The following is a 25,588-nucleotide window of genomic DNA, read 5'->3' as shown; positions in this document are numbered from 1 at the left end:
ACCCACTCCAGTGAAACTGATGATAATTCTAAGCAGGGATAAGCATAGCAAATGCTTGGAAAACAGAGTATTTCCACAGACAGGGATACCTGCAGACATATTTAACAATCTTTACAGGCCATGGATATGTTTCCACTCCCAGAGCGATGACTTTATGTGTGGTTCACTATTATTTCATCTGTGGTTAAAACTCATGTGAGAGTTTAATGTTTGTGGGTGGGTATTTAACAGAAGTGCCGATCTGGAAGTTCAACACGTGTCCATCTTACCTAAAGTCAGCAGCAAAAACTATGGAATATCGTATCTCTTTCCAAAACAAATATATACATATAAATTGTACTTGCCTCCATAGGTTCCAGCGTTGCTCTTCTAGCTGAGTTACTAAGTGTTCTATGTATTTATTTGAGTCCATATACTCCTAAAAAGAAAAGGACCAATATATTTGTTTTTCATATATATATATATATATTATAACATTTGTAAAATGTTGACTAACTAACAGAGATATTCTGTGAGGGTGACGGACCAAATGGAATCCTACAACACATAAAACTTCCATTGACATAAAAAAGCAACATTAATGGAGGCTTATATTTGGGCTGGAAGAACCCTTTATAAAGCCAATTGTTATCACAGAATCTCAGGGTTGGAAGGGACCTCAGGAGATCATCTAGTCCAACCCCCTGCTCAAAGCAGGACAAATCCCCAGTTTTGGGGGTTTTTTACACCAGTTCCCTAAATAGCCCCCTCAAGGATTGAACTCATAACCCTGGGTTTAGCAAGCCAATACTCAAACCACTGAGCTATCTCCCTTGAAATTATTGGAGAAGATGCATAGGTATCATGGTAGGCCATGGTATGTATATGCATGAATCTGCACATTATATCCAGAATTCTCCTCCAAGTCTCTTGGTGGTAGGTTTTTGATCAGAGTTGGGGTAGATAATGTTTTCTCTTCAGGTCTTGGGGTTTCTGGCATAAAGCTGTGTCTGCTGGGCAACCATGATTTGACCCAAAGGTTAATTTTGTTGCTTGCATCACAGTTTGGAAACCTCAAAAACTGAATATCAAGCCAACTGAGCTTCAGGATCCTTTTTCAGTTCAACTTTTTCAGGTGCAATAACAGTATGATATTATCAGCCACATGAAAGCTACAGTACTTTTCGTCAAGTGCAATTTCAGATACAGAACAAAAATCACTGATCAATTATTTTTCTGTTGCTGAAATACCGTTGTCTGTTCTTTAAACAAAAATTTATTTCTCTAGAGAAACACTTACTTCAGCAATAGAAAAATAATTTTCCAGGATGAAAGTAACTCTAGAGTGATATTTATATAAAATATTTCAGAAGGACCCCACAGAATAACATATAGCATAATATGCTGTGTTACTGTCGCAGTAGCTTCAGTACAGCCATAGTACTTTTAATCTGACAGACTATCAACAATATGATTCTCTGGCAACATCTAATGAAAATTCCAACTTGGGTTTCTGGAGACAAAGGTTTTTCTTTTTATGGACTCACTGGCAAGCCCCATCCCTACCCTTGTGTACTACGGTTGCTTGTCTAGTATTATTTACTTTATGTGCATGTTGCCTAATGGCTGGTCTTTGTTCAGCCATTTATCTTAATAATTCAGCAATGGAAGGCGGTATTACAATGGGGACAGTACATTATCCCATCTCTCCGCAAGGTGACGATAAATGTCACAAGAATTCAACCATCATATTTTATGTATAAAATGTAGTTTCCATTTTCCAGGACTGAAATTGTTCTAAGCAACTGTGTAACATTATAGGGCTTAGCGTTGGGTGAGAACAGACGGTTCTCAGGAATACAGCTAAACTTTTAATAATTTTTGGATTTAAATAACAACAAAAGAAATAAAAGCAGCAAAGAATCCTGTGGCACCTTATAGACTAACAGACGTTTTGGACCATGAGCTTTCATAGGTGAATACCCACTTCGTCAGATGCATGTGGTGGAAATTTCCAGGGGCAGGTATATATATGCAAGTAAGCTAGAGATAATGAGGTTAGTTCAATCAGGGAGGATGAGGCCCTGTTCTAGCAGTTGAGGTGTGAAAACCAAGGGAGGAGAAACTGGTTCTGTAGTTGGCAAGCCATTCACAGTCTTTGTTTAATCCTGAGCTGATGGTGTCAAATTTGCAGATGAACTGAAGCTCAGCAGTTTCTCTTTGAAGTCTGGTCCTGAAGTTTTTTTGCTGCAGGATGGCCACCTTAAGGCCTGCTATAGTGTGGCCAGGGAAGTTGAAGTGTTCTCCTACAGGTTTTTGTATATTCCCATTCCTAATATCTGATTTGTGTCCATTTATCCTTTTCCGTAGAGACTGTCCAGTTTGGCCGATGTACATAGCAGAGGGGCGTTGCTGGCATATGATGGCGTATATTACATTGGTGGACGTGCAGGTGAATGAACTGGTGATGGTGTGGCTGATGTGGTTAGGTCCTGTGGTGTAGATATGTGGGCAGAGTTGGCATCGAGGTTTGTTGCATGGGTTGGTTCCTGAGTTAGAGTTCCTATGGTGCGGTGTGGACTTACTGGTGAGAATATGTTTCAGGTTGGCAGGTTGTCTGTGGGCGAGGACTGGCCTGCCACCCAAGGCCTGTGAAAGTGTGCGGTCATTGTCCAGGATGGGTTGTAGATCCCTGATGATGTGTTGTAGGGGTTTTAGCTGGGGACTGTATGTGATGGCCAGTGGAGTCCTGTTGGTTTCTTTCTTGGGTTTGTCTTGCAATAGGAGGCTTCTGGGTACACGTCTGGCTCTGTTGATCTGTTTCCTTATTTCCTCGTGCGGGTATTGTAGTTTTGAGAATGCTTGGTGGAGATTTTATAGGTGTTGGTCTCTGTCTGAGGGGTTAGAGCAGATGCGGTTGTACCTCAGTGCTTGGCTGTAGACAATGGATCATGTGATGTGCCCGGGATGGAAGCTGGAGGCATAAAGGTAGGCATAGCGGTCGGTAGGTTTTCGGTATAGGGTGGTGTTAATGTGACATGCATCTGACGAAGTGGGTATTCACCCACGAAAGCTCATGCTCCAAAAAGTCTGTTAGTCTATAAGGTGCCACAGGATTCTTTGCTGCTTTTACAGATCCAGACTAACATGGCTACCCCTCTGAAACATGACACCATGCAAGGCACTGCATTTAGCTGTATGGAGTGGAAATCCATCAATCTCATGAAGAAACTTGCACAAATACAGACAGATATCATCTTCCTTTCCAAATGCAAACGAATGGACATCATACCAAATGGACTAAAGGAAAAAATCCACTGCTATCTACATACTACACAGACCACAGTGGGAGATTATGCCATACTTTATTAAAGAAACTGAGGAACCACCTGATCAGCATCCTATACAGCAAACAGGAAAACATCAAAAAAGAGCTCTCCAACCTGGAGACTCTCATTAATAACCAAACTTCCATACAAACAGACTTCACTAAAATAAGACAGGAGATCTACATTACTCACTTCACCTCTCTACAAAGGAAAAGGGACTGTAAGCTGTCTAAACTCCTACCTGCCACATGGGGCCACAACCGTGGTACCCCCAACCCACCCAGTAATATCGTCAATCTATCCAACTACACACTCAGCCCAGAAGAAAAGTCTGTCCTATCTCGGGGACTCTCTTTCTGCCCTGCCACCTCCACCAACATGATACAGTTCTGCGGCGATCTGGAAGCCTACTTTCACCGTCTCCGACTCAAAGAATACTTTCAGGACAACACTGAACAGCGCACTGATACACAGGTACCCTCCCACCAACAGCACAAGAAGAAGAACTCCACATGAACTCCTCCTGAGAGTCGAAATGTCAGTCTGGACCTATACATTGAATGCTTCCACCGACGTGCACAGGCAGAAATTGTGGAAAAACAACATCGCTTGCCTCATAACCTAAGTCGTGCAGAACGCCATGCCATCCACAGCCTCAGAAACCACCCAGACATTATCATCAAAGAGGCTGATAAAGGAGGTGCTGTTGTCATCATGAACAGGTCTGACTACCAAAAGGAGGCCTCCAGACAACTCTCCAATACCAAATTCTACAGGCCACTTCCCTCAGATCTCACTGAGGAATACACTAAGAAACCACACCATCTGCTCAGGACACTCCCTACACTAACACCAGAACAAATCAACATACCCTCAGAGCCCCAACCAGGGTGATTCTATCTACTACCCAAGATCCACAAACCCGGAAATCCTGGACTCCCCATCATCTCGGGCATTGGCATTCTCACTGAAGGACTGTCTGGATATGTGGACTCTCTACTCAGATCCTATGCCACCAGCACTCCCAGCTATCTCCGTGACAGAAGAACTCCACATGGACTCCTCCTGAGAATCGAAATGACAGTCTGGACCTATACATTGAATGCTTCCGCCGACGTGCACAGGCAGAAATTGTGGAAAAACAACATTGCTTGCCTCATAACTGAAGTCGTGCAGAATGCCATGCACGTTCTACAACCCATCCTGGACAATGACTGCACACTTTCACAGGCCTTGGGTGGCAGGCCAGTCCTCGCCCACAGACAACCTGCCAACCTGAAACATATTCTCACCAGTAACTGCACACCGCACCATAGGAACTCTAGTTCAGGAACCAACCCATGCAACAAACCTCGATGCCAACTCTGCCCACATATCTACACCACAGGACCTAACCAGATCAGCCACACCATCACCGGTTCATTCACCTGCACGTCCACCAATGTAATATACGCCATCATATGCCAGCAATGCCCCTCTGCTGTGTACATCGGCCAAACTGGACAGTCTCTACGGAAAAGGATAAATGGATACAAATCAGATATTAGGAATGCGAATATACCAAAACCTGTAGGAGAACACTTCAACTTCCCTGGCCACACTATAGCAGACCTTAAGGTGGCCATCCTGCAGCAAAAAAACTTCAGGACCAGACTTCAAAGAGAAACTGCTGAGCTTCAGTTCATCTGCAAATTTGACACCATCAGCTCAGGATTAAACAAAGACTGTGAATGGCTTGCCAACTACAGAACCAGTTTCTCCTCCCTTGGTTTTCACACCTCAACTGCTAGAACAGGGCCTCATCCTCCCTGATTGAACTAACCTTATTATCTCTAGCTTGCTTGCATATATATACCTGCCCCTGGAAATTTCCACCACATGCATCTGACGAAGTGGGTATTCACCCATGAAAGCTCATGCTCCAAAACGTCTGTTAGTCTATAAGCTGCCACAGGATTCTTTGCTGCTTTTACAGATCCAGACTAACACGGCTACCCCTCCGATAAAAGAAATAAATTAAGATAGAAACTATCCAATAGTAACAACTCAATATACAATTACAGATATGTAAGTATAGCAATAGTTATCCACAAACACCTATTTCTGCTTGTGAAAAACTCAGTAGCATACAATCAAATAGATAACCATGTGATTACCAAAATAAATTGTGCACACACTACTGTACATTTTTAATTGCAAGTAATTCTCAGTAAAGGAGACTTCTTCAATTGCACCTCTGGCAACATAGATGGGGCCTGATGGTTAAGTCAATTGAAATAGTATTATTGGCAGGATTGCTACAATGAGAATATGATTAAATGTTCTAGCATATGTTTCTGCCCATGGTAATTATTTTGTTGTTCTAATAAAAAGCTACATTCACTCTTCAGAGGTTACACTGGTTGATGAAACAACAAAAATTCCTCTTATAGAAATTCTCTGAAGTAGGTAATAGTAGACACCTGTTCCATGCAAATGGAAACAATCTCAGTAATATTTTGTTGAAATTTGGTATTGGTTGTAAGGAAATTAATATTATGAAGCTTTCCACTAGTTTCCTTTTCTTTCCCAAATTTCTACCCCCAATAGTAGATTCCAAATATAAGGACAGATTATGCAGTCTTTACTTAACCAAACTTCCCTTGAACCAGATTTTGTGCTGTTACAATAATATAAAACTGGAGGAACTCCATCAACTCGGTGGCATTAATCTAGGTTTTACACCACTGCAATGGAAATCAGAATCTGACCCACTGGCTTTATCTTGGGTCCGTACCGTGTCTATTTTAATAGAGTTAAATTTTACATGAAGTACAGTCATCATGTAAATGAGATAGTGAGCTTTTCTGAAGCTAAACTGAGAAAAATCATTGTGTAGAATGTGTATGTTATGGCTTAGAAAAGCTACAGTATGCAATTGCATAATGATGATTACTTGTGGTACCAAGTTGTTTGAAACAAACTTCCTTGTAATGAATAGCTTTTACTAGATCACGTATAGCAGAAATTAGTATTAATAAACCCTTTATCTCTTATTTTACCGTAATATGAATCACTCCCGGTTTATACTTGAGTGCAATTTGCCCTGCAGCCAAGAGAATCAATAGTTTTATTACACACAATTCTACTGCAATAATGTGAAAAGTTAATTTTGTAGCTATTTTTGTGAAAAATATGGTCAAGTGCACAAAGTCAATTGGGAAAAAGAAAATATATATTTATTTTGTATATTTTCTGCCTTAATGTCAAGTTCTTCCCATGGCAAACAATTCAATTTCTACTCAGAGGTCTGCAAGCCAGCAGCAGATGATTTGTCAGTATCAACTCAAATATTCATTTTGTGGTTAGCAAAAACATCTCATCTGTGCTGTGACTAAAAGGGTCAACACAATGATTTGCTGTCAAAGACTCAAGTACTGTACTCCCAAACCTAGGTTTGCCCACTTTCCTACCTGCACATGTGACAGCAGTTGGATTTGGTCCCTATCTAGTACTAATCTATCTAACCCAAAGGTGGGCAAACTCCAGCCTGCAGGCTACATCAGGCCCACTGGATCATCCTGCCCAGCCCCCGAGCTCCTGGCCTGGGAGGCTAGCCCTCGACTCCTCCTCTTCTGTCTCCCCTCTCCCACAGCCTCAGTTCACTTGCTCTGCCACCACGCAATGCTCTGGACGGTGGGGCTGTGAGTTCCTGGGGCAGTGCTGCTGCAGAGCCCGGCCTAACCCAGTGCTCTGAGCTACGTGGTGGCAGCGTGGCCCAGCTTCAGCCGGGCAGCGCAGCTGTAGCACCACCAGCCACCGGTGCTCCAGGCAGCGCGGTATGGGGACAGGGAGCAGGGGATAGAGGGCAGGGCGTTGGGGGTGGTGGTCAGGGGTGTGGGTGTGGATAGGGGTTGGGGCGGTCAGTGGGGAACAGGGGGTTAAATGGGGGCAGGGCTTCTGGGGGGGCAGTCAGGAAGGAGGGGGGGTTGGATGGGGCGGGAGTCCCAGGGGGGCAGATAGGAGGTGGGAGCAGGGCCACAACCCCCTCTCCTAACTGCCCCTCCATACAATTTACGAAACCTGATGCAGCCCTCGGGCCAAAAAGGTTGCCCACCCTGATCTAACCCCTCTGAACTGCTCTGGGATAGCAGTAGGAGTCAGCCTTTAAAAAAGTTTCACTTGAAAGAGAATCATTTCAAAATGCCATATTTATGCAGTGTAGTTGCAGCTGTTTCAGACCCAGTAAATTAGAGTGACAAGGTGGGTGAGGCAATATTTTTTATTAGACCAACTTCTGTTGATGAGAGAGACAAGCTTTCAAGCCACAAAGAGCTCTTCTTCTTCAAGTCTGGGAAAGGTACTCCAAACATCACAGTGAAATGCAAGGTGGAACAGATTGTTTAGCGTAAGTAGTCAGCACACAGGTATAAATAATAGTGTGCATAACACCTTCAAAACAAAAGATGAGCCTGGAAGCTTAAATTTATAACTCTGCTAGACACTAAAAATCATGAATTGAACAGAGACACTGGACCTATTACAACAATATGTAACCCACTCACCCCTTCTTTGTTGTCCTATGACTCCAGACGGTTAACGGGCCACTCTGCCTTGAATAGTCCCTTAGTATATATGTGTTAACTACTTATGCTAAACAACTGTTCCACCTTAGCATTTAGCAGTGCCGCTTGAAGTACCTTTCCCAGAGCTGAAGAAGAGCTCTGTGTAGCTTGAAGGCTTGTCAAACAGAAGTTGGTCTAATGAAAGATATTATCTGACCCACCTTGTCTCTCTAAAGATCTAGTCATGACATGTTCAAAAATTATTTAATTGTGATCATAATAGATCAAATTCTGTAGTCAAGAAAAAGCCCATATGAACTTAAGTGGAAATTTTGCTGGAGAGAGAACTATATAACAGGATGTGGTTTCAGTAATAAAAGTACAAATAGACAAGGTAAGACTATTGTGGGAAGAACAAAACCTGATCAACCAGGAGACCAATAATATTTACTGAGTCTTTGAGAAATTAATACAGTACCTGCCTTCTAATAAGAGACACTTGAAGAAGAGAAGCTTGAGGTATTTGATTTATCAGATAATGAACAGTCTAATTCATAAATGCCTGACCCAAAGCCCATTGAAGTCAATGGAAAGATGCCCATTGATTTCAGTGGGTTTTGGATCAGGTGTGATGCTGGCAGGCCATCTCTTGCCCAAGTTGCAGGCATTAGCTAAACACTAACAAACTTGTAACTGGAGAGCAGACCAATTCACCTCCACGTTAGTTTTGCTCAAATAGGTATTAGTTTTATAAGAATGTACTTAGTGTTTAGACTTTATGAAAGGCTTGCAGGTTGCTGAATGCATTAAGCTCACTTGTCTGTATTCCATGGTATAAGAAAATATAGGTTTTGTTTTACAACTTTGAAAAGAACAGGAGTACTTGTGGCACCTTAGAGATGAACAAATTTATTTAAGCATAAGATTTCATGGGCTACAGCCCACTTCATCGGATGCATAGAATGGAACATACAGTAAGAAGATATTTATATATACAGAGAACATGAAAAGGTGGAAGTACCCATACCAACTGTAAGAGGCTAATTAATTAAAGAGAAGCTATTATCAGCAGAGGAGAAAAACTTTTGAAGTGATAATCAAGCTGCCCCTTTTCGATCAGTTGACACAAAGGTGTGAGGATACTTTAACATGGGGAAATAGATTCAATTAGTGTAATGACCAAGCCATTCCCAGTCTCTGTTCAAACTTAAGTTAATGGTATCTAGTTTGCATATTAATTCAAGTTCAGCAGCTTCTCATTTGGGTCTGTTTTTGAAACTTTTTTGGTTTTGAAAAGGTTTGCTCCCAACTTGTGAAATCAGGCATAGGATTAGTTCCCACCGACCCATCCCCACCAACCCAGAACTATCAAAATCAGATGGGCCATCAAGGAACATTGCAATACAAAGGATTCATTACTGGACCTATTTGCACCTGCGAAGTGTTATGTGCAAGAAAGCTCAGTCATGTGGGCTTGGAGGCTGAATGAAGGAAATAAAACAAAACCACAGGAAAATTTCCCATCTTTTTGGTTGTTTGAACTCTGAGGCCACGTCCAGACTAGGAATTAAAATCGATTTTAGATACGCAACTTCAGCTACGAGAATAACGTAGCTGAAGTCGAATTTCTAAAATCGAGGTACTCGCCAGTCTGGACGGCGCTGCATCGATGTCCGCGGCTCTCCGTGTCGATTCCGGAACTCCGTTCGGATTGATGGAGTTCCGGAATCGATGTAAGCGCGCTCGGGGATCGATACACCGCGTCCAGACTAGACGCGATATATCGATCCCCGAGCAATCGATTTTAACCCGCCGATGCCGCGGGTTAGTCTGGACGAGGGCTTAGGATATGTCTACACTGTAATAGAAGCCCAGGGTTAGTGGGACTTGAGTCAGCCTACCTGTGCTAGGGAACCCTGGGCTTCAGTGTCTACACTGTATTTTAACCCTAGAATTTTCAGACTCATGGTGTAAAAAGCAACAAAGAGTCCTGTTGCACCTTAAAGACTAGCAGACGTATTGGAGCATAAGTTTTCGTGGGTGAATACCCACTTTGTCAGCGTCTGACAAAGTGGGTATTCAGCCACGAAAGCTTATGCTCCAATACATCTGTTAGTCTATAAGATGCCACAGGACTCTTTGTTGCTTTTTACCAATCCAGACTAACACGGCTACCCCTCTGATACCTGACTCATGCTCTAACCTAGGGCTTTGGCATCCACACCGCAGTGCACAGACCCAAGTCAAAGTAACCAGATTCCAGAGTCCCTAGTGCCTCCTACCAAAATGTGGCCACTCTAGCCCTAGGATCATAGACTATATCCTGTGCACCATGAGAAAACTTTACTGCCCACCCTGCACATTACCAGAAATCAGCTTGCTTTGCAAAAGGCTTGATCAGCTTACCCTCCATTGCAAGAGGGTCTCTGGCAGTGTGCTTTCAGATTGGTGGTCAGAACAGAATGGGTTAATGCTGACCTGAGCTGCTGCTGTTTGCAAAGGAGATGTGGCTTCCATTTTTAATAGAGTGGATAGCAAATTGTTGGGATAGAGAGGACTAAGGAAGTTATTCCATGGAATTGTGTGATACTTCCAGATGACTCCCAGGACCTGAATCAAGTGGGGCTGCATCTACACTGCAAAGCAATAAGGCTCAGACCCTGCAAAAAATATCCTTCCCGTAAGCACTAGAGAAGGAACACCAGTTACCGAGTAGAGACGAGAACCATTAAGATTAATATTACTGATACAAAAGCTATTTATAATCATTTTAGAAAAGTAGAATAGATAGTAGAGAAGGGCCTGGAGAACTTTGATTTATTTTTTCATATGCGGGCTATAATTTTGGGTGCCCAACTGCATTTCAGAGATGCTAAGCACCTCAACTTTAAACTGAGTCAATGGGATCAGGAGCTGCTCAATACTTCTGAAATTCAGTTATTAGCTATATGAAGCTCAGGACCCATAATTAGAGTCTACTTTTTAAAATCTAGTAGTGTTATATCACAACTTTGTTGAAGGACATTTTTGCTTATTTGAAGCCAGGATTTCACCCATTGCATAAAGTCTCATATGATGGCACAAAACCCTTTCATTTTATAGTAACACTTTCACTAATTGTGTAAAAATAACAGAAAATCCTAATAAAACTTCCCATTATCTAGTCTACCAGTCCCAGGTCTCAGTTAAATACTGGGGACAGCAAAAGATAAAACACGGACAGGAGTGAGGGTCATAGGGTCAAAAGCAGGGAGTCAGAGGGTGACAATGAGCCAAGATCCCTGGACAGTGCCCACTGCTCCTCGAAGGCATCCATGAAGTCAGTTGACCATGGGTGGTGGGTATAATAGGCCAGGGTACACTAACGTAAGTCTCCCCTGGTGCTGCCACGGCCGCCGGAGTTTTGGAGTGAAGTTTTTGATTTCTTATGCCCCATGCAGGTTCTGGGGCAGCTGAGGAGGCAGTATGTGCTATTCAGCTTCCCAGGTTCATCAGTAATCTCCCTGGGAAGCTGAGTAACACATCAGCCATCCTGGAACCTGCATAGTGCATATGAAAAGCTCAAGTTCTTCCCCCCGAAGAGAAGAAACAAGAGATTTTCCTATGGCTTGGCTGTGGGGAGGGAGAGGGGGCTCTGGCTGGCCCGGGGCTCCTCTGGACAAGGGGGCGGGACTTGAGGCTCCTCTGGGGTGGGGTCTCAGGGAGGCTAGGGCTCTGGCCGCGGGGAGGATGAGGGACGCGTGGAAAGGGCAGAGCCAGAGGCTAGCCTCTCAGAAGGGGGGCTCCACCCGCCATCCATGCAGTGGACGTGGCCCAGAGGAATTCTGCCCAGAGACATGGTCTCACCACTTCAGCTGAGTGAGCAGCCCTGGTTTGGTTGTCAGTTTGCCTCACAAATGGAAATAATCATGTGCTAAAAGTTAAGCACATAGTTAAGTGCTTTGCTAGAGTAGGGCTCTGACCAATGTGGCAGTTGGGATTAAGCCATCCCACTCCATCAGGAACTCTGCCATCCAGAGGCAGTCTTGCCCAGCTACACTCTTTAAGGTAGTGCAGTGTGTACTGTCAGCTGTGGCAAGCCACAGCTTTGCTCACCAGTGAAGGAGGGGACAAGGATATAACTCCATCTCCTCCACCGCTTCCTAATCCACTTGTTGTGGCTAATCTAATGCCAGTTATTTCCCTGTGCACCCACCTGAGAACAAGGACTCAAAACTGTGATTGTCCCCTCTGAGGGTTTCAGGCCTGGCCCCATCACTGTCCTCCAGAGCAGGCCTAAGCTGGGCCAGAATGGCCCCTCCAATACAGCTGCTCCACCAATAACTCCACCTGGAGCATGAGTAGTGTAGAGGACCTTCTGGTGGTACTCTGCAGCATGGTGAATCTCACCCAGTAACATTGCCTTTTAAACCAACTAGGATAACTTCACAGTCGATCCAGAACTTCATGCTTCAGGGTATATGACTTTTGTCACCTGGGTGTTTGAAAGTTACAAAAGCAACAATTGTCCAGAAGCCTGGTGGCTTCATTTTCCTCAGAACTGTCAGGTGATTGTCCATTATCAAAGACATGGTCTACACTAGACACACTAGTTGCCTATTCCAACATGGCAAGTCCTAAAAGTCCTATTCTCCTAGGGAAATATTTAAAAATAATAATAATGAAGTTAGTCAGTAGACTCTGTTGAAATTAGCAATCTACAGTAGCAGAAGCCAGAAGTAGATAGTGATGCTGACCTGAGAGATGAAGACCTAAGCTATGATCCCATGTGGGGAGGCAGTAGTTCATCTTTGAAGGTCTTTGGAAAGCTGCCCTGGGGTTAAGCTCTAGTTCTGAGGACAGCTCCTCTGGAGAATATTATAATGTTTAAAAAAAAATTATTTTTCATTATCATCCTGCTACATAAACTGTTGATGGAATAGGCTTTTTCCAACAGCCCCTGAGGATATTAGAGAGAGAGAGAGAGAGAAAGAGAGTACATGGCCCTGTCTGAATTGCATATTTTACATGTGTCCAAGTATAGGAGAATGGGGGATTTAAGTGACATATCTGTTTAAGTGAGCTATTCAGCAGTGCACTAAAATAAATCACATGGAAAAAATATAAACATTCCTTGTATTAGGTATTTCTGTCACTTCCTTCAGCACTGCATCTGGTGCCAAACTGCCCACCATTAGTGTTAAATAATGGCTATTGCTAAACAGTGCAAGCCAATGAAAGGAAGATCTTTTAAAATGGCTCTTTTCACCAATTTACTATTTTCCTATGTGATTTCAACATGGTAGTTTCACTGTTAATTTTATTAGCAATTAAAACCAAACTGCATATTTTAAAACTCTTTCAGTGGAGCAAGAAACTGGCAAGAGCCTTCTTCGCATGCTGTTTGCGTTATGAACATTCTGGTGAAAACAGTAATGATGGCTTTAACAAATATGTTGAGCAGATTTCTTAATTGTTCAAAATTACTTAAGCCTGAGTGAACATTTCATATTAAATTTCAGCTGAAGTGATTAAAACTGATTAACAACTCTTCTGAAGCCAGTTATTTTCATAAAAATCAGCTGGGTCTCATTTCTGCTGCTGCCTACTTTTGGCTTTGCACCCATTCAGATGTCACTAGCCACATATATGACAGCAGAGTTTAATAAAGTCTGAAACAGCACAAGATAGTTAAAGGGATCCTGCAACCCTCAGTCTTGATGAGTAGACACAGTGAACTCAGTGGAACTACTCATGGAACTACAACTCAGCATGAGTTAGGATTGCAGGACAGAGGCCAGATTCTCAGCTGGCGTAAAACAGTTCAATGGATTCATGCCACTCTATATCAGCTAAGGGTAACAAATTGGACATCGAGCAAGGCAGGAAGCTCAAGCCTGGACTCTTGCTTCCAGGGGTGCTGGAGAGTGGGTATTTTCTAATGGCACTTTGCCCTCATGTGCAGAAGTAATGAAGAAGGTGAACAGCATATGGCTATGTACTGGCTAATTTAGGAGTGATCCTGACAAATTCTATCCAGATCTCTCATCTGGAGGAAAGTTGTTGGAGAATAAACATGCTTTTTTTGTTAACGGACACTGACAGTTTTGTTTGTTTTCTCTCCCTCACAGGCTTCACCTCTAGATATTATGTCTCTGAGATGGGCCTTGAGTAAGATGATCTGAAAATGGAGGAGGAGAAGGTGGTCAAAAAGGTAACGCAATTTACCAATTTATTCTGCTCACATTCATCAAATTAATTTTAACTTGATGATTTACCCTACAAATCCCTTCTTTCCCTCATCCTAATCATCGAAGAGTGTTATTAAAAAAAAAAACTCATAAAAAGCATTTACATAGGACACAGAACAGAGTTTCCCTACTGGTGCTACAGTGTGAAAGGGAGAAGCTAAAGAGGAAGAAATAGAAACATTTCAGCATCCCCAGAGGAATCCTGTTGCCATGGCTTATCCAGATGAAAAACAGAGGGCCGGCTCTTCAACTGCAATAAATAAGCATATCTCCCTTGACTTCAAGATGTAACTATTTTAATTGTTATTTATTGAGTTCTATAAGTTTGTATGGTGCTGCACAAACAGAGAATAATTAAATGATCATATTGACTCTAAAAACTTCCCCCTGAGAGCTGATCGAGACATTGTTTATGCCTTCTACTGAAGACTTAGAGCCCTATTCAAAGTTCTGTTTTTTACTCCTCGCTAAATCTGGAGGACCAGATAGTGGCCACACTGATCACTGCATGTGTCATCTCCACGCTGGATTACTGCAGCTCATGATATCTGAAGCTGAATATGAAGACAATGCACTGGCTCCAGCTGGTACAGCTTTCTCCCTGGCTTAAGCTGTTGTGAGCATCAAATCCCTCCACTGGCCTCTAGTCAGCGTTTGATGCCATTATAATGCCTTGTTCCTAATTTTCAAAGCAACTAATGGATCAACTACCCACTACAACAAAGACCACATTTCAATCTATGAACCATTGAGACAGTTGCACTTCTCTGGAACAATACAGATCACAAGGCTCACGATGAAGCACCTAAGAGCTCAGGACAAAGCATCCTTGGTCAAGGACTGTAGAACCGTTTCACATAGGAATTAAGGTGAATTCAGTCTGGCTGTCTTTAGGAAATGTTACAAAATCTTCCTCTTTGAGGAAGTCTTTCCTCCCTAAGTGATGCTCACAATGCAACATCTCTTCTATTCCCAAACCACTACCAACTACCCCCTCCTCAAAAAACAAAGAAAGAGCAGAGTTTTGACCCCAAGCAGGAAACAGACTCCATGGAGACAACTAGGGACTTTGCTCTTGCTGTTGATTTAGGTGGAAGGTGCTCAGATACTATGGTGATGGGTGGCAGTATAAAATTCCAAAATGACTGAGTTCGATAGACAGCACAATTTTAGAAACAAGACACAGTGGTGGAGGGGGGCCAATATGCCAATGGTCCATTTAAAATGTACATAACTATTCTAATCTGTTTATCTGATGGATTATTGGTGGAAGGTTTTTGCAGAAGAGTTGGACTATATAAATGGGATATGAATGAAAGCGGGGGGAGTCAATTCCAAATTGAAGGATATCAAAGGGCGGGGGAGGAAAACAGAAATGAAAATGTGTCTAGAAATGAATGTGTCTAGAACTTAGTATTCTTGCTGACCCAAGCATCTAAAAAAGTTAGTAATCAGCACTCCTTCTGGGCCACAAATCTCCCTGGTGGTGGTTGCTTAGGGGAGTGGTATCTCTTCCTCTTCAATCTTGAGCAAAGCTATTCTGTTGGCTGCATGAATAAAAAAATGAAGTAAATGCGTTTTGTCCTGAGATGACATACCAACTGTATTTAATTCAAGACACAGAGCTGCTTGCTTGCTTGCTTTTCTTGCAGATGAAATAAATCAGGGAGAGTATGGCTAATAAGAATAATAAAGTACTTTAAGCCTTTACTGGAATTAACCTGAGATGGGAAAGAATGATCGATATAACGCCAGAAAGTTTGAATTTTGAATTCTAAATGAATTAGTTGCTGAGTATTAGTAGCCCAGTTCAGGAGAACAGTGTATCAGATATATATGCTGTCAATGTGATTATCAAAACTAGACCATATGAAGATAAATAGTATTGATAGCATCATAATTATGTCTCCTTTATAGAAATAGACATCCATTTTTCATTATTATTAGAGGTTAAATCTGGATATCCTCTCTCACTTTGTATTCAGTCCTTATTCAGATGAAACTCCCACTGATACTAATATGAGATTTTCCCAAATAAGAACAGAATAATAAGTAAATCAGGATGTGGCCTGTTATGAATTAAGTTTAAGCAGAGTTTTTTTTGCCCTGATCCTCAGTTGTAGCCAAGGAGTATAAAATGCAACATAAGTGGGGATGGAGGAAGTTTGCAAAGGCAGCTTTTAGCATTTTCCCTTACTTGGGCTGATCCCTGATACAAGTAAAAGCAGTAGTTCTAGGGCTCTTCTAACCTGCACCAACTGCCAATGATGCCAAAGGCCATTACAGCAGCCACAGATAGCTGGGTGAGGGAAGTTCTGGACATGCTCTTAGTGCCAGCCAAAGGAATGGTGATAGGTTGTGGATTCCCTTACAGCAAAGTGGTTAAGTCATGTCAGGTTGGCTCTTTTGTGCCCGAGATGTGGTGTAAAGTGGTCAGACATAGGAGAGAACCTGGTCCTTTTTCTGTACAAGATCTCTACATAACAGCACAGCCCAACTGAATCTGGCAACATTTATTTTTGTTGAATGATCTAAGTTTTAGGAGCTAAGTAAACATTCAGATATTTCTAAATTGTTAATGACTAAGTGTAATTTTAGAAGGGAAGAAATTATCTGACAGAAATCTTTGTATATTAAAGATGTCATGGGTGAAAAGGTAGCTGCTGAAACTGAGAAAAGTTTACTGGATAGCAAAAGCAGACAGTCAAGTAAATAAAGCTGTAAAATAAATACCATGGAACATATTTATGAACTTATCTTTCACAATATACACATTTTAAATGAAATAATTAGCTATAATCTTGTTTATGTCACATCCAATTTACATTAACAAACATCACACAGTATAAGTACTGATGCCATATGTCAAGAAATGTTAACAATCTGAGAAATGCAACATAAAAATTGAAGCCTTTAATTAATCAACTTCTGACTTTCTCAGGTAATTACAATTTCTGAATAATTTCTCATTGTTTTTATAAGTATAAATCAACCAGAACACACTGACTTGTTTATTCATATGGTACTTGCATGTGACTCATGGAAGTGATGGATTGAAGGAGACAAGGGGCTATAGCATGGATGGAAAAGCATTCATAGAATCCATTTGAAGGTTTGGGGAAATCCAGTGAAGAGTTTCTGTGGCTGTCACAGATGTGGAGTGTTCATTTGCGAAGACTACTGTGGTTGCATAAAGGGCTACTTAACCTGTGCATTCACTCAAAATAACTGCAGCGTATAGCTTAAAATTGTCATCCATGTGAGCAATAGGTAAATCCCAAACTGGATGTTTTTGTCCTCTTTCTTTCCTCTCACTACCATGACCATCCTCACATACACATTGGCATTTCCTGGCAGACTGCTACATTATAGAAATATATTAAAAAATACTTTATAGTGCCTTCAATGTGAAGCTTACAAAATCCTTTGAAATGCTACATATGCATCATCACAACAGCCCTGTGAAGGAGACAAGTAGCATTATATTATCCATAATAATTGAGGCACCAAGATTTTACGTCTAATACCCAGGTTGCCAAAGTGGCAAAACATGAAGGGAAAAAAAAAAAGCCAGGATTCCCAGCTTTCAGCATCTCAGTTCTAATCACTAGGTTAGTCTGTTATCTAGCAAAAGCAATACTGATAAAAAAAAAAAACAGCTGCAAAGCCATATACAGTAGCTACTGGATGCCTGTCATAAAAACAGAGAAGTGGAAGATTAGCAATGAGAGGGCAATATGAGTGCAGTGGTGAGGTTTCCTTGACTCCAGACATCCTCCCCCTCGCCTCCCTTTTGCTGAGACTGCTGAAAGGAATCTTGCTTTCATTGTTTCTTGCCATCACTCTGTCTTTCTTTCGCCTGTCTGACAGAACGCTCTGCTCTAGCCACAAACTTTTGATTGGAGAGGAGAACTGAACTTGTTAAGGCAGGTTTTTGAAGTAACATCTGCTTAACTGTGGCCAGCTCGGCTGGAATGGTTTGCCCTTGCATAATAGCACTCCAGTTATTTTATAAATATTGACTTCAGCACAGCTACCTCAGTTTGCATCAGCAGAAAATGTGCCCCGCACCCATGTAACCTATTATATATTCCACTGTACATATATTATATACAGAATATACAACACAAACCTAGAAACAAAAAGTAAAAAAGCAATACAATCTGAAGGGAGTGTCCTGTGAAACCATTTTCTTTACACATTACAATCTATTGAAAATAGAACAATCAAATCCAATAAATAAATAAATAAAAGTCAAATTTCTCCTGTAATTTATTTTATTTTATTATACACACATGCACACACAAACACACCATGACTTTGGTTCTGCTCCTAGTAGAGTCAGTGAAAACCTCTGATTTAAATGGGAGCAGGATTGGGCTCTAAAGCAAAGGGCCATATTAAATCCAGCTGCCCCTGAGGGTGCTCAAGTTGAAGGAAGTCATGTAAGAAACACCTCATCTTGTGTCCCTTCATTCTAGCCACATGTTGGAGAGCAGGAATGCTCCCTGCAAGCACCCTGGCAGTGGAAGCACTTTAATAGCTGTGGGGAGTTTCTGGATGAAGGTGGAGCCATGTCCTCTATTCTTGCCTGGCCAGCTGAGCTGACTGGAGACACAAAGGAATGCAGTAATGTGTATTTACCCTGCCTTCAAGGAGCTCTGAGAAGTATTCTTCCTTCCTCGGGAAGATTAAGCCCTGGTCTATGTGTACCCCATAAGGCTTTATGGGGTGGAGGTGCTTATAAATGTATGTATGATATAACTGGAATAGAGTTTTGCTACATATGCCATGTAACATATCTATGTAAAGGTTATGTTAATCCTAGTTGTATGCAGGCACCATTTCTGTGTTCAAAATTATGAACATTGGCTGTATAATTGCTTGATTTCTAAGTAGCCTTATTTAGAACATTTGGTCACTTCTTGGGAAAGGAATGTGCTCAATCAAGAAGCATTTAACAGACAAAAGAGCATGGAAGACTCCAATCCACATAAGAAGTCTACCTGAAGACATTCAAAGTAGCATGTGAGTAATGACTGTTGCCTGCAAGTCCTGAGTCATGCATGGGCATGTGATTCCAAATCTCCATTTTGTGACTGGATTCTACACAGGGTGAGGAGGGGATCTCCACCCACAAGAGAGAGTCTATTTAAACCCCTGGGAAACCCCTCCATTTTGTCTTCAGCTGGCTCAAGAAGGAGCATCTCCACTCACCCTGGAACAAAGGACAGTAACTACAGGAGGTGTGAGTGATTGCTGGACCCAGGCTAAAAGGAGATTAGCCTGTAAAAGCGAGCATTCTGGAACTGGTGAGGATCCTATCTGTATTTAGTTTGATTAGACACAGATTTGCACATTTTATTTTATTGTGCTTTGTAACTTACTTTGTTCTGTCTGTTACTACTTGGAACTACTTAGATCCTACTTTCTGTATTCAATAAAATCTCTTTTTACTTATTAATTAACTCAGAGTATGTATTAATACCTGGGGGAGCAAACAACTGTGCATATCTCTCTATCAGTGTTATAGAGGGCAAACAATTTATGAGTTTACCCTGCATAAGCTTTATACAGGGTAAAACAGATTTATTTGGGTTTAGACCCCATTGGGGTCTGGGTTGCCAAAGACAAGCACACTTCTGTGAACTGTTTTCAGGTAAACTTGCAGCTTTGGGGCAGGTAATTCAGACTCTGGGTCTTTGTTGAAGTAGACAAGAGTGTCTGGCTCGGCAAGACAGGGTGCTGAAGTCCTGAGCTGGCAGGGAAAACAGGGATAGAAGTAGTCTTGGCACATCGGTTGGCAGCTTCCAGGGTGGGTTCTGTGATCCAACCCGTCACAGTCTACAGTACAGAGTTAGGTCAACATAAGGCAGTTTACATTGACCTAATTATGTGAGTATACTTTTTTGCTCCCGCCCGTGTAAGTGCCCTACTACACCGACATAATAACGGCACCTCCACAAGAGGCATAGGGCTTATGTCGGTATCGTTAAGGCGACCACACAGACACTGCAGGTTACTTACATCAGCTATTGGCTGTCATTGGTGTCAGATGCTCCTTCTCCCACGACTCTTGGCTCCACACTGGGCTGCTGCATGCTGCCTAGGCTCCCCGCTCGCTGCTTGAAGCTGGGCTGCCCTCTAGGCTCCCGTCTCCCGACTCCCAACTGGGCGGATGCCCAGTCTTCCCACTAGGAGACAAGCTGGCCTCAAGGTCCTGTCTCCCCACTCCCAGCCTGGCTGCCCTTCAGGCTCCCCGCTCCCAGCTGGGAGCCACCTGGGCTCTGGGCATGGAGCTCCCTGTTGAGAGCCTGGCAGCAGCCATGTTCCTGGCAGAGGGCATGGAGCTGGGAACCTGGGCAGCTGCTGTTCTCCCTGCGGGGAGCCAGGAACCCAGCGGGGGGTGGGGTGGGAGCCAGGTTCCTGGTAGGGAGCGGGGAGGTGAAAGTGGGGGTGGGAGCCAAGCTCCTGGTGGAGAGCTGCATGGAACTGACAGCCTGGGCTCTCAGACCCCTACACTACCCCTCTGAAGTAGGTGGAAACAGCAGTCCTAGTGAGGATGTGCACCACCGACAGAAGGAGGGTAGCTTGGACATGAACCAATGCAGTGGCTGTAAATTGACCTAAATTTTTAGTGTAGCCCTTACTCCCAGATGTCACCCAGGAGTGCTGGAGTTCTTCAATGCACTCAACACAGGCTAGTGACTATGGAATATGACTGAGCCTAAGGAAAGGATCAGTGCTAAAATGTGGGCCAAATCACACTCTCCCTATTAATTCAGAATTCCCATTAACTTCAGTGAAAGTTTTATGTGAATAAAACCCAGTAAAGATTACAGGATTGGTCCCTGTTTTATTTGTTTCCCACAAATGGAAAAAAACAGTGCAACCTGTAATGCACTCTCTTATAGATGGCAACTAAATTATGAATTTCGGTAAGGAAACAAATTTTAATACTTGTTGCAGAACAGGTTTGCAAATCACATAGCTGATAACCTGCTCTAATAGCTGCAGTATAGCCAATAAACTAACCCGGGACTCCATTTTATATAGAGAGAGTTTACATTTCCAACATGAGACAATAGACTGCACAGTGTAATCCAGCCCTCTCTATTCATGTGATTAATCATCTGAAGTCTGGCATTTCCTAAAGATTGTATAGACTAGACAGCATCATATGGCATTAGCTGAAGATACAGATACTGATTTAGCAAAAGGAATATGCCAAATTTTAATGTCAAGCTATAATAAGAAAATTCAACAAAGTCCCAGATGGGTCTGAAATTAAAACTGAAATATTTGTGCCTATTGAACACTTTGGATCAAACTGTGCTCTTTGGTACACCGATTCAGTCCCACTGAAGTCAATGGGTTTAAACAGCAGGCACTGGGATGTGTCACTGGGATACAACTCACCCCATTGCATGGGTCTTACACAAGACATTCTGTGCTGCTACAACACTCCAGAAGCCCTGAATAAGGGATAGATGTGTAGGGAGCCATGCAGGGGCAGATTTCTGTGTGCTGGTGAGGTGACTATGCACCACTTCATGATAGGCAATTGTGAAGGGTTGCTTTGGTGGTAAGCCAGGAGAGGGACAATTGGATCCATGCTTATGATGACAGTAGATACAGTGGTTTGGAACATAGAAGAGGTGCAGAGGGGCAGCAGATACTATTATCAGCCTTTAGTCAAAAGTAATGGCTGAAGAGGAGCTACACTGAGCTCCACATCCTCCCCTCTCGTAGGATGGGGTAAAGATGAATTTTGATAGATCTCCCCTAGAATACTTGCAAAAAGCCAGTTTAATCAGGTTTTGCATGTCGTAGAAAATGTGGAAATGAGTAATTTTTCTCTCTGGTTTATAGTTAAATAAATCACACAGTTCTCCCCCGCCCCCTCACGGCTTGCACATATTGTAATTTTATACATAAAAGGACCAATGCATTACTTATCCCCAGTGCAGCCTTGCGACTTCTACCGGTGATTTTCATTACACATATTGTGGATATTGAACAAGAAATAAAAAGTAATAATGTTAAATTAATTTTGTTTCCTCTATGAAAAACCTTAAACTGAGAACTTTAATTTAGCGCCACATTTTTGTATCCACAGATGCAGTAAGGTATAGAACTAGTACACAATAAGAAGATACCTTCTCAGCTGAAGTCATGAAATTCTAGCTGTTTCTCTCTTAGTAATACTAATGACAATTGTGTACTTAAATCTCCTCATACTGAGTTGAAAACACACCCTAAAAGTGACATGCCTAGAAATATTCTTTAAGAACTTACTGCAAAATATTCTATTATTTATTCTAATAAGTTTGAACCATACACAAAGCTGTAGAAAAGAAGGCTCAATGTATTCACAAATGTAGGCTTAGATGAGTATTTGTGAATTGACTGCAACTCAGGATATATGGTGACAATTCAGATTATCCTTACATGCTAGTTTTTCATTTTATAATACATGTTGCAAGTGAACATTCCAAAAATATATCTTTACAATAAGTATCCCTTCTACATTATGTCTAAAATACATCAGTATAATACTTACTGTCCATTTGTCTTAAATATGATCCTTTCAGTCTGCAGGAGATTTAATTCTAACTTAATGTGATTTATTTAAACAGTGAGCGAGCAAGCATTAGCCTTTAGGCTTCCACTAGACTTGTTCTCATCACTGGATCTGACTCACTGGAAAAAACGCTTGTATAATATTTACCTGAATTACAGCACAAATATTTTAAAGATCTTTATCATGATCAACTGGAAAATCTAGGGCTATGGGTTATGAGTCATGTTACTGAACTGGAGGCTTTGAGAAGTTTTAGCCACTTGAATTGTTCTAGTGGGGGAATACTGTCAGAGTTTTCTGCAGAAGTCGTGGTTCTCACTGTTCAGGGACGGAGAGGAAAAAAAGGGACAATTAAAAAACAATAACCCTGAAACTGTTTTAGACTATATTAACCATGTACCCCAAAGCCTCGTTTTCCACATCAGAGTGATGCCATAGTCTGAGTATGGGCAAGAGCATTACTCAGCTTCACCTTGAAGTCATTTTACTCTTGACCAAATTACTCAGATGATATCACTCCAACATGAAGACAGACTTCTGGAGTATCTGAAATTGCCAATTTTCTTCTGTCGTTTTACAGTAAACATTATTTTAAAATGATTTTTACTGTACTATTTATTGTATATAACCATTGTTTGGACAGTGGTCCATTAGAAGCAACTAGCACCTGTAAAGCTACTCTTGTGCTTTGGGGTGCTCAAAAATAATGGTAACGAACAAGATGCATATTTGAGGTCAATGCACTGTATTTGATCCACACATGCATCTTGTGCATGGATCATGGGCAATATACCATATGGTTCTTAAAAGGTCTGAAAGTCAGATGCATATCCAAATTTCATGAACCTTCTGAGGCTTAAATTAGCTTTAGTGAGAAACTCCAAAATGAAACATACTTTTTTTGAAATATTTCAAAAATGTTCCAAAAGAGTCCATCCTAGAAACGGATAGAAATTTAAACCTCCCCCTACCCTAAAAAAATCCTCAAAAAATGTGTATCTATTTCTATAGAAAGGGCTGGCTTATATCTTACAGGCTCTGCCCTGCGTTGTGGCTGGAAGAGTACCTCGTGCCCTAGCAGGTGCTCCAGGAGCCATTGTGTAATGGCGTTCCCTGGCACACAAGGAGAATGTGGTCTGTGCCAGACCATAGGGTGTATGGTCCCCTCTTTCGATTCGCTTTTGGCATGGCCCACACCACAACCTGTGTATAGTTCTTGCACTCAGGTAGATGAAAACACTACAATTGCAAGGCAGAGATAAGAGGAGACAGAAGAATCTTTTTGCGCTTTCCCTCCACAATATACACTGCGCACCATGGATAGGATTCTACTCCCACCAAAGGGAGTTCTTTATCCAATTCCCACTAAAAGCTACAGGGAGGTTAGGCCTTTTTCAAAGTCTCACCTCTTCCCTATAAAGCAAAAGCCTACTGAACAAAAAAGTATGAAATGTAAAGTGTTACAGACCTGTGAGTGACTATACAAGTGAAGCCACTGCACTCACCCAGGCATGCCCATGGAATCTTATATGACTTGATTCTGCAAAGTGCTAAACATCGATCTGCAAGTTCCACTGAACTCTTACAAGTAAGCCCAGTTAGGGAAAAAAAGCCATTTTTAAACATTAAATACAGTACCTAATCATTCATTTAAAAAGCACTTCCATTGTCATCAGCTTGACAGTATTTAAAACAAAAGATCCTGAAAAATCACTGCTTGTTTTCAAGCAGGAAATGCTTTCAAAGATTGGCATTTCTCATGTATAGAAAAATTTATAGTAATCATGTCCTGATGACAACCCTAAGAGAGGTCTTCTATCTAACTGGAATGATCTAATTTATCTTTCATACAATAATACCCAGTGGCTATTTTCAACATTTCATTATCATGGAAATTAAAGACAACACAGGAAATCAATGTTTCAAGAGAACTGGGTATGGTCCACTTAACTGTTCCTTTGATTGGCCACAGAACGTAATAAGATAATTTGCTTCCTTTGTATATATGTCTGAGTAACAAAAATAACACTTTTTCATAAATTACATGCAGAAACTCAAGAGAAAATCCAGGCTAGTCAGTATAAAGACTTTCTAATTATTTCACAGTTCTATATCATGCATGCATCAATAACTTCCCGCCAAAACAATCCATCAGTTTCAGGATGTAATATACTCATTACCCGTACTGCCAACTCCTGCTCTTATTGGAGTCAAAGGGATTTTTGCCATTGGCATCACTGGGAACAAGATTTGGCCCTGAAAATGGAGTCAGCAGTCAACTATGAGGTCAAAATACATTGCCTTAGAAAGGAAATAGGCCACAATATTCTCTAGGGCCTGGGCCAGAGAGAAGAGTTGCAGTTGAGCAGTCACTTGTCTTTGTCTCTCCCTACTTTCTTCAAAATATTATGGCCCCGTCTCTCACTTATCCTAAGAACATTTTACACAGCTCTAGTCATGGAAAGGGACCTTAAGGAGGGTGCAAAAAGAACTGACGCACGCGTTAAGACCACTTTATACTGCAAGAATAGTGCTAAAATGGCCTTAGTCTAAATGAGAATCAGGCCCTAAGTCTTTGTAACAATGAGCTCTCGGACAGTTTTTGCTCCTACTATGCTTGACCCTGCACTTTTTACTCAGGCAGGTCTCCCAAAGAGATCAGCATGGACTGAGTCTATTAATATGGGTTTCATTGCTAGCCATCCCTACATCAAGGAGGAAACAAATGAACAAAGGGTCAGGTTTAAAAAAGTATTTAGGTGCCTATTTGCATCTTTAGGCACCTAAACACCTTTAAAAATCTGGCTCATTTCTACTTCTTATGTGTCAGACACTGTTTCTTTGATTTCCAGGGTTGGAGGGGAATAGAGGAGGGCAACATGCAAATTCTTTTTCTTTGATATTTACATTTGTACCTTGTAT

At 41.8% G+C, this 25,588-nt stretch overlaps 1 long non-coding RNA gene across 1 annotated transcript in view; it reads right to left on the bottom strand.

Moving 5' to 3' along the window:
- Positions 1–349: 349 nt before the first annotated feature.
- Positions 350–25,588, bottom strand: part of LOC115659907 — a 225,376-nt gene continuing 200,137 nt past the window's right edge. The window contains exon 3 of the long non-coding RNA XR_004002669.1: positions 350–418. This is a non-coding gene — a long non-coding RNA (uncharacterized LOC115659907). The remainder of the gene's footprint in view (positions 419–25,588) is intronic.

This window comes from Gopherus evgoodei, chromosome 11 (genome assembly GCF_007399415.2).
Source record: "Gopherus evgoodei ecotype Sinaloan lineage chromosome 11, rGopEvg1_v1.p, whole genome shotgun sequence".
Classification (NCBI taxonomy): domain Eukaryota; kingdom Metazoa; phylum Chordata; order Testudines; family Testudinidae; genus Gopherus; species Gopherus evgoodei.
This window is presented reverse-complemented; position numbering and strand designations above follow the sequence as displayed.